Raw genomic sequence first — 9,957 nt, forward strand, 5'->3', positions numbered from 1 at the left:
ACTCAACTTCATTCCAGAACACAGCTCAAGGATATTTATAAAAATACAACCATATCCAGCATCCAAAAAGATAAAATTCAGTGTCTGATACCCATTCAGAAATGAACAGAATTAACATTCTGAATTAACATTTGGAAGTAGTCAAGTATGACTCATAATGAAGACAAAAATCAATCAACAGAAACTGATCTAAGAATTATACAGATAATAGAATTAGTAGATAAAATACTAAAAGAGTTATTATATTACAGTATTCTGTAAGTTCAAGGGGCCAGAGGAAACATTACACTGAATGGTAGATACATAGAAGTCATAAAAAAGACCTGAATTATCTTCTAAATATGAAAACTATTATATCTGAGATGAAAAATACAGCAGATTAAACCCTGGAGCAAAAAAGATCAGTGAACTTGAAGACATAACAATAGAAGCTATCCGAAATGAACCCCAGACAGAATTTTTTTTTAATTGAAAAATAAAATGAGCAGAGCATTATTTGGGGGGGGGGCAACTTTAAACATCAAATATACATGTAATTGGAGTCCTCAAAGCAGAGGAGGGAGTCTGATCTATTTCAAATAAAGTTGCTATGACTATTCATATATTATGTAGATATATGCTTTAAATTCTTGGGTACGCACCCAGGAGAGAAATTGTTGGGTACTAAGGGTCATATAAGTTTAACTTAAAAAAAAAAACTGTCAAACAATTTTCCAAAGTGGTTTTTTCATTTTACACTCACCCAGCAATGGATTAAAATTCCAGCTCCTTTGCATCCTTGCCAGTGTTTTTACGTTATCACTCTCTTTAATGTTAGCTGTCCGAATGGGGTGTTGTGATAACTCCTTGTGGCTTTAGTTTGTATTTCCATGATGACTAATAGTGTTGAGCCTCTTTTCTTGGCTTATTGGCCATTCATATGTGTTTCTTTATAAAAGACTTGTTGAAATCTTTTTCCTACTGTTTATTGGGTAATTTCTCCTCTTATTATGGAGTTATAAAAATTTTTTCTTAATATATTCTGTATATGACTCAAATATAAGTATTGTAATTATTTTCTCCACTCCTGCAGCCATTATGATTTTTATAATGGTGTATTTTTAAAGAACTTTGTTAATGTATAATAGACATACAGTAAACTGCACATATTTAAAATATACGATTTGATCAGTTTTAAAACTTGTGTACACCCCTGAAGCACTGATTCCAGTGATGTTAACGACAATTTCCATCACTGTCAAAGCTTCCCAGTGCCTGGTTTGAGCATCACTTTACTGCTCTTCCATGCCCATCCCTGGGCAACCATTAATCTACCTGTATCACAGATTACTTTGCATTTTTTATAATTTTATATACATAAAATCACATGGAGTTTCATCTTTTTTTCTGGCCTTTTTCTCCAGCATAATTACTTCCACATGTATCTACATAGTTTGTGTAATAATATTTCTTCTCTTTTTATTGCTAAGTAGTAGTCCATAGCATAAATATAGCAAAATTTATGTCTTTATTTACCCGTTGATGAGCACGTGAGTAGTTTCCAGGTTTTGACAATCAGAAATAAATAGAATATTTGTACAACAATATTTGCATCTACATATGCTTACATTTCTCTTTGGTCTAAAATCAATGACTTCAGCATCCACCTTAAGATGCAGAAAAAGAAAAGCAAATGAAATATGTAATGAGCAGATGAAGAAAAATAATGAAGATCAGAGCAGAGATCAATGAAATCAAAGCCAAAAAAATGAGTAAAAATTAATAAAGATAAAATCCATTTTTTCAGAAGATAATAAAATAGTAAACTTCTAGTAGACAGATCAGTGAAAGATGATACCAAAACACACACACACACACACATATATAAAACTTCACCAATGAAGAATGTCTGCTTTTCAAAAAATATTATTGAGAATGAAAAGAGAAGACTCAGACTAGGAAAAAATATTTGCAACTAATATTTCTGATAAAAGCTTATATCCAGAATATACAAAGAACTCTCAAAACTTGATAAAAACAAAACCAAAAACCTCAAGTAAAACACTAGTAAAGGGGGAGGGTGTAGCTCAAGTGGAAGAGTGCATGCTTAGCATGCCCAAGGCGCTGGGTTCAATCTCCAGTACCGCCTCCAAAAATAAACAAATAAATAAATCTAATCACCCCACACACCAAAAAAAAAAAAAAAAAAAAAAAAAGCTAAAAAAAAGTAAATAAATAAAAAATAGAATATGTAAAGAAAAACAAATTTTAAAAATATAAATAAAATAAAAAAAATACTAGCAAAAGATTTGAACAGTCATTTTGCCAAAGAAGACTTGTAGGTGGGAAATAAGTACATGAAAAGATGCTGAACATCATTAGTCACTAAGAAAATGCAAAGAAAACCACAGCAAGAGATAATTACATATCTATTAGAACGTCTAAAGTTAAAAAGATTGGTCACATAAAGTATTGGTGAGGATGTGGAGGAACAGGACCCCTCATAAACTGTTGGTGGGAATATAAGACAGTGCAGCCACTTTGGAAAACAGTTTGTTAGTTTCTCAGGAAGCTTAGCATACATCTACTAAATGACCCAGCCATCCCACTCCTAAATACTTTCCAAAACACAACTTTAAATCTGCAAATTTGAATAACCCAAGGTCTGGAGGGAGCTTCAAGTTCATGGTTTAATTTCCTTCCCGAGAATGTGTTATTCAGATGTCTAATGTAGATAAAACACTGTCATTTCTGTCAATGTGAAGTTTCCTTTGCTGACTGGAAAGCATATGCACCTCTAGGTTGGAATATCATTTTATATGTTCCCTAAGCCACAACATTATTTGAAGAGCATCCTTCATTCATTCAACATTTATTAAACACCTATTCTGAGTAGTAAATTTTTCCTCCACCATGATTATGTGCAGTCCTTAACAAAAGCTCTAAACAGAATAATTCTTATTAATTTAATCACACTGAAAAGCCCCTTTCAGTATACCATTGTTTTGCATATTTATAAAAGTTCTATTCCTAATTATCTAAAATCTCTTCATAGCTCAACTACATTCTGAATATTTTTTGGCCTAGTTCAGTTCTTCCATTATGATCTCTGATTCATATTTTCCCAGTGAAAAAACTATTTTTAATTAAGTACATCTTCATTTTAGAGTCTTCAAGACAAAATCTTAGCAAGCAGGAACCTGACTAATATTTCAAATCTGAAGACAAACTTGATGCTTGTTTCCTTGTATAAACTTCTTTCCGGACATGCGCAGCAGCTGGGTTCACAGATCGGCAGATGAGATATGAGAACCACACTGGGTCCAGCCTCTATCACGAGATCAGAGAAAATCAGTTTTCTCTCCAGTAAAAACAGAGCAACTTGTTTTCAATTCTCGCAGCTCCCAGCAAGCCCTGGTGTTTCCCTTTGGTCCGCGAAGCCGTTCAGTCTCACCCTCTCCTGCTGTCGTGACAGTCTTTGTCTCTGCCCCAGCAGCACAAAGACCAAAGGAAAAAGGGACTGTTAGCAGCTTTTCTTGCATTGGGGAAGATAGACATGATTTCACAGTAAGAAGAGGTATCTGATCTTTTAAGCCCCCTTTGTTTCCTCTCTCCAAGTTTTACATCCCTTTTTATCTGTAAATATAAAAAAAAAAAAAAAGTTGTACATACATTTTCAAAATACGCTGCCTAATACAACTTCATACATTTAGGAAGCTGACAGCTGCCCTCTGAGGTATAGCCTGACAGCCTAAATCCAGAAATCAATCATTTAGATAAAGTGATGCTATGCTATTGCTCCCGGTATGTACTGAGGCACCCAGGAATCACTTATTTGAGATACGCCGTCGTGACTCAGATAGATTAAAGCACCACATTCAGGAAACAGTTGTGTTGGGGTGGGGGTGGGGGGATGCTTCCATAGATCTGCCACGTTACACAGCCCAGAATCCAGCAGCCAACCGGGCAAGTCTGTGCTGAATCGGAGCTTCCAGAAACCTGTGAAGCAGCAGGATGACAGTTCTGTTCTTCAACAGCCCATTATGAACTAATTAGCATACATGAATTGCAGATTTGAAGCATTAAAGTGATGTACAAATCATTAATTTTTTGTCAAATCCATGTCATCCTTGTGTATGCCTTCCTATTTTAATGTTGCATGACAGTGGAAAGAGGCGCAATGCTCTGTATAGAAAGAGGAGAGATTTGGTGTAGCTGATATAATGAGATCTATTTAAACACTATGTATTTTTCAGCTCTGAATATATCTACTTGGAAAAATGCTACACTTGTCCCATTAGGGTTAATTGTGAAAGGATGTTAATATATTCAGAACCCCAGGGGTAGTTCTACATGTTGTCTGAATGAAACAGGAGATGTAAGACCAAATTCACATTTAAGCTTTCTTTTTAAAAAGTCCTCTTTTTGATGAATATAAAGAGCCATAAAATCTTTCTCCCTGACTACGGAAGGTGTGACTACTTAGAATGGGAGCTGAGCTTTCAGGTGATCCAACACAGCAGATCCATTCTTATTAACCCAATGCCACACTTAATTTATAAAGATGTATAATGCAAAGCAAAGGAAAAGTGGAAACAACATCAAAGCCAATTTCCATACTGGAAAAGGCTTCTAAATATTAATTTGTGGGGTTTTTTTGTATTGTCTCTGTGTATTTAATTACTAATGCTATTTGTGCTTAAACAAATGCTTGGTGTTTCATTTGAATTTCTTTTTTCTTATTAAAGTGGAGTCATAATGTTTAATTTGTTAGTCCTGTAATAGTTGTCATGGTAACAGATTAATGTTATATATAAATATGTATGTGGTATGTATATATGTGCATAGTGCAAATATATAGTATAGATGATCATGACTTGATACCAAGGGCACATTTCGGAAGACTCAGCTGTCAAGGAAAACCCTAATTAAAATGCAGTTATACTTTGTGGCCCTTAAGATATGGTCACAAACTTGGGTCTCTGTTTCACTTGGGGAAAATGCAAGCTCTGAGGAAGGGGGAGACGTTTGTCTTCTCTCTTCTCGTGGCTTCTCTTCTGCCTGAGAGCAGAGTCATCCATGCCTGGGGTTACATGCTATAGACCTGTTTCTTCTTCCTACTCCTTTCCCCAATAACTTTTTTTTTAACCTTAAGAAGTCTAGATAAAATGAAAACCGGGCAGATCCTTTTCCAAAACACAAGAAGGCGGAGGGATGCACTGAGGAAGGAGTAGGAGGGTGTGAGGTGAGTTCTTCCATTTGTATTGGTGAGAGAGAGGGGACTTCATAATAATGAAAAACACATATAGACCACTTGAGTTAGGCATTTCACACAACTCCCAGTAAATATTTAAGTTAGATTAGTATGGCCTTCAATTTAGAGATAAGGAAGCTGAGGCTCAGAGTGGAGGAGTAAACATTGTCATGAAGATTAGATTTGCCAAAGCTTCTATTCTTCGTATAATGCCCCATTACTACCCTGAGGCCTTCTTTAGTGCAAAAGATCACTCCTTCCAGACTAATCAGCATCACACCTGGTCCCCTATACAGTTGAAGCTGGTCAATGACAATGATATGCCTTATTCTGGAGATAACTTTGGTAGTAAAGAAAGAATAAAGCTGATTGAAAAAGGAAATAGCATGCCCACCTCTATCAGTTGGTATTCTTTTCAGCTTCATGTAACAACAACAACAATAATAAAATGACTGCAGTTTAACTAAATAGAGGTTTATTTTTCATAAATCATCACAAATCCAGAGATAGGCAAGCTTAGTGTGGTATAGAGGTGCTACAATGCCATCAGGGACTTGGCAGTTAAGCAGTTGTTCATCTTCCTACTGTGTCATCCTTAGCATGAGACTATAATCTTCATGCTCATAAGATGGCTGCTGCCACACCAGACATCACAACTGCATTCCAGACTGGAAGAAGAGAAGTGAATAAAGGGTATATGCATGAACCAATAGAGGTCATCTCTCTGTCTCTGTCTCTGTGTCTATCTGTCTGTCTCATTTGGGTGAGGAAAATCACAATTTCAATATCTGATGCCATATGCTGTGCTTTGATTCATTGTTTCCTTGGTATTAGCCAGCGATGTAGCAGAACGTCTGGGAACTGTGCAAAATATAGAACACTTTACAAATATGCATGGCATCCTTGCACAAGGGCCATGCTAATCTTCTCTGTATTGTTCCAATTTTAGTATATGGGCTGCTAAAGCAAGCACAAACTTGTATCTTTTCAGTGATAAACAATAATTCTTCAGGAAGCCCTAACCAAAAATGGTGCTTACTTATACATCATTGGCTAACCCATAGAGGCAAGGAAGTCTATAGAAGTTAATCATTTTAACCGAGCCTAATGTTGCTCTTAGTAAAATGGGAGTTCCATTAGTACATAATAGAAAATGGTTACTGGGCAGGCAATGAGCATCGGTCTTCTGTGGTAGATGTTTCCTTGTGACTTCATCAAGAGTACACACCACTGTAGAGAAAGATGCCCTTTGTATCAGGGGAAAATAATAAGTGTGTATTCTGGCACACGCTTAAACACCATCTTGAACCTTATTCATTTCCTTGCTATTTCTTGAATTCCCAGTTTCCATTCTCCGGCTCCTCCTCTATTTACTCCTTCTAAGTTGTACTATTGATTAGCTTGCCTTATTGGTATTTTACCTTTGGCTTGTTTGCTTGGTGCCTTAACTATCCTAGTAAGATGGTGGCAATGTTCACAGTTTAAAGGATTGAATTTTTTAGATGCTGTATAGTGGATGGTCAGCAGCTAAGGATTCACACAGATCTGGGTTAAAGTGACTCTAAGCAAGTTACTTAACTTCCCTGAGCTTTGGTTTCCTCATCTGATAAATAGAGATAATAAAAATACCTTCTTTGGAGGGCTTCTAGGGGGAGGAAATGAGTCAATGCACATGAAACACCTAGAGGAACATGACACACAGCAAGCACTTGACCAATGGTAACTAATATTATTGTGAATTGAGTCGACCTGGATTCAAATCATGGATCTGCCATTTTCTTGGACAAGTTACCAAAAGCCTTTGATTCTCAGTCTCCTTATGTGGACGTGGTTACTGGGTAATGTTAGAGATGGTACGTATGTAAAGTACATGGTAAAGTGACTGGTGATGAGTAGGAACGGCACACAGTACGAGTTGCCTGTCACTATCCGTTCCCCTTCTCCCTTCCTACCAGAATTTTATTTTTTTCAGAATGGTGATATGCCCTACTAAAATTATGCCCTTCCCCAACTCCCTTGCAGCTAGGGGATGACAAAGTTCCAATCAATGTCATGTAAGCAGAATTCCCTGGAGAGAGATTTCCTTCCTGAGTAAAAAGGCAAAAGCTTATTTTGTGAAGGCCCTATGCTCTCTATGCTTCTCCACTGTATGCCTGCAGGTGCTGCAGCCACCCAGAAAGCACGGGGACCAAGGCCACAAATGAACGATGCTGCAGCAGGAAGGGAGGCTCTGGGTCCCTGGTAGCATCGTGGCAGCCCTGCACTAGCTTAGGATTGCCCGACTTATATGAAAAGGAAAACAGTGGTTTAAGCTAAAATTCCTTGAGTTTTACTTAAGTGCAGCCAAACAATCCACGGAGACATTGTTTTTTGCTGTGTGGAAGCTGTATTAACAACCATGGTCATTGTCGTCATCGTCATCACCTCTGTCTATGATATGGCCACAGGATATCCGTATCTGTGCTCTGTTCTTACGGGCGGTTACCAAAGGGGTTGATTGTGGCCCCATGGAAGTAGTCCGCAGGAAATTAGTCTGCAGGAAGTACTGATCAGTACTCCTCAGGGCTTCTGTTCCCTGAGGGGAAGTGGAGAAATCTTTACTGCCTCTGGGATTTGGGGACAAGGACCATGTAATAGTCAGAACAGACCATAGGGTCCTGAGGGGACTGCTAGCCCAGGAGAGCCCTGTGCACTGAATCCCACTGATAGTCTGGAGATCTATGAGTTTATTACCCTCTAGTTGCCCACAGGCACCTGGGTGACATTAAGAATATTTAGCATGGGGCTAAAAAGACGTCAATGCTGAGTGAAGGGTAATGTTGCAAAGATTATTTAGTGGACAGTGGTAATAATCACCAATAATTAGAGATAATTAGGCATAACTATGTCCCACACAACCTCTTCACCAGTTTAGACTGAAAGAAATCTCTGACCAAATTTGTCTGTGTATAAAGGTGCACGTTAAACACTTACTAGGGAGCAGGCACAAAACAACTCATACAAAGTAACCTGTAAGCTTGATCAATTCCAGCTCTTGAGCTTTTAGGTAGTCTAACCACACCCGTGCAGGCACTGTTCACTTGAGGCAGATATGATCGTATTCTAGACGCAGAGTTCCTGTAACCTCATGGTAGGCATCAGGCCACTGGCAGACTGAGAACTGAGTCAATGGCCGGACCCAGGACAATCTAGGAACGATATCCCTAAGGTACAGGACACAGGGTTTTCTAGATTCTTATTCTGTTTATACAATTGGGAAGGGAGTCTCTAGAATATTTTATACAATCCACGAATCTTTAAAATCACTGTTTGCACTGGTTAAAACCCATTTCTAACAACCCCCATGCTAATTGACAATTAATTTTTAACAATAAAAACAGATTTTTAACATGCATTATGCTAATTAAGAATACTCTGGTGGTGGTGTTGGAAGACTAAGATTGCTAAATCCTTGTTAGGGAGCCCCTCTGGAAGGTGGGATTTCTTACTAGAAGACTAGCTGACAACACCTATGGTGTGAAATTTTGATTGGAGCAAATGACACTCTTCAGGTGTAGCTTGAGCTAACCAATATATGCATAGCTATATACTTCCTATAAACTAAAAGGGGAAGTTTAAATTACACACATTCCACTAAGAAGCTCCTATAATTAATAAAGGGCCAAATCAGAACTAGACTTTGTGTCCTCTGACTCCCAAATTTGAAAGTCTTACCACCATAGCATCCCAATTTGGCATTAATCCTACAAATAGTCCAAACTCATTGCCCTAAGAAGTGACCTTTTCTAAGTTAGCCTGTTAATATTATCAAAAATTTTCCCACTTAGAGTAAAAATAGCAGATTTAGTTACTGATATTTCTCCTGGAGCATCATTGTCAATGGGTAAGATAGGATTAAAAAACAGAGCATCAAATGAAAGTCTGAATTTATAAGACGTGGTGACATGTAAAACAGCAAATCACTGATTATGAGAAAATTAAGGGGAAACATCATAAATATGGAGTGAGAAGCACAAAGCAAACCTTATCATCCCTCCTCAATTTCGACCCTGCAATGTCTGTGTTGTGCAAGCCCGCTCTGATTTCTTAACCATTTATGTTCATCTCTTTGATTATTTCTTTTTTTTATTAATAAGCATCCACTCTACAGATTCTAATTTATTTTTACATAGGAAATTGTAGGAAAGCAATGAAAGAGTTCCCAAATGTGATCACTGGTTTGTAGCGGTATTAATTACACTTCCCAAGAAGTCAAGACAGATTCTGGGGAGATTCAGGGGTCATCTGTGGAAATAAAGAGGGTCTCCACCTACCATTCCCTGACACCTTCAGAAGGCGAGGCCCGCTGCCCTGCGCACACAGAGGGGAGGCCTTCCAACTCCTACGCTTGCCTTGTGGCTGTACGTAAGTGTTTAGTGCTCCTTGGCTGTTCCTCTGATGGAAAATCATTCTCAACTGTGCTCCTTTGTTTGCTCAACCCTCGTGGAGATGAAGGTTGGAGATTGCCAATACAGTGCATTGAGAAATTCTCATTTTACTGGAGAGTGTGGTTCGGTAAGAATGAGTATACTGACTGAAGACACAACTATGATGAAATTGTTGGATTTCTTGAGGAGTGATGAGGAATGAGTGGAACTGAGTTCCAGCTAAAGAACCTGGTACTATTTCCCCCCCACAAAAAGCAATGGTGAACCATCTCATGCTTTCCCCATCTGTGAAACAAA

The 9,957-nt window shown here is 37.9% G+C and overlaps 1 non-coding gene across 1 annotated transcript; it reads right to left on the minus strand.

Annotated features, from left to right (window-relative positions):
* Nucleotides 1–6,099: 6,099 nt before the first annotated feature.
* LOC116153201 (U6 spliceosomal RNA) lies at nucleotides 6,100–6,206 on the minus strand. The gene has a single exon (XR_004136989.1). It is a non-coding gene; the product is annotated as a U6 spliceosomal RNA (small nuclear RNA).
* Nucleotides 6,207–9,957: the final 3,751 nt, after the last annotated feature.

The sequence above is a fragment of the Camelus dromedarius genome, chromosome 4 (genome assembly GCF_036321535.1).
Source record: "Camelus dromedarius isolate mCamDro1 chromosome 4, mCamDro1.pat, whole genome shotgun sequence".
NCBI classification, from domain to species: Eukaryota; Metazoa; Chordata; class Mammalia; order Artiodactyla; family Camelidae; genus Camelus; species Camelus dromedarius.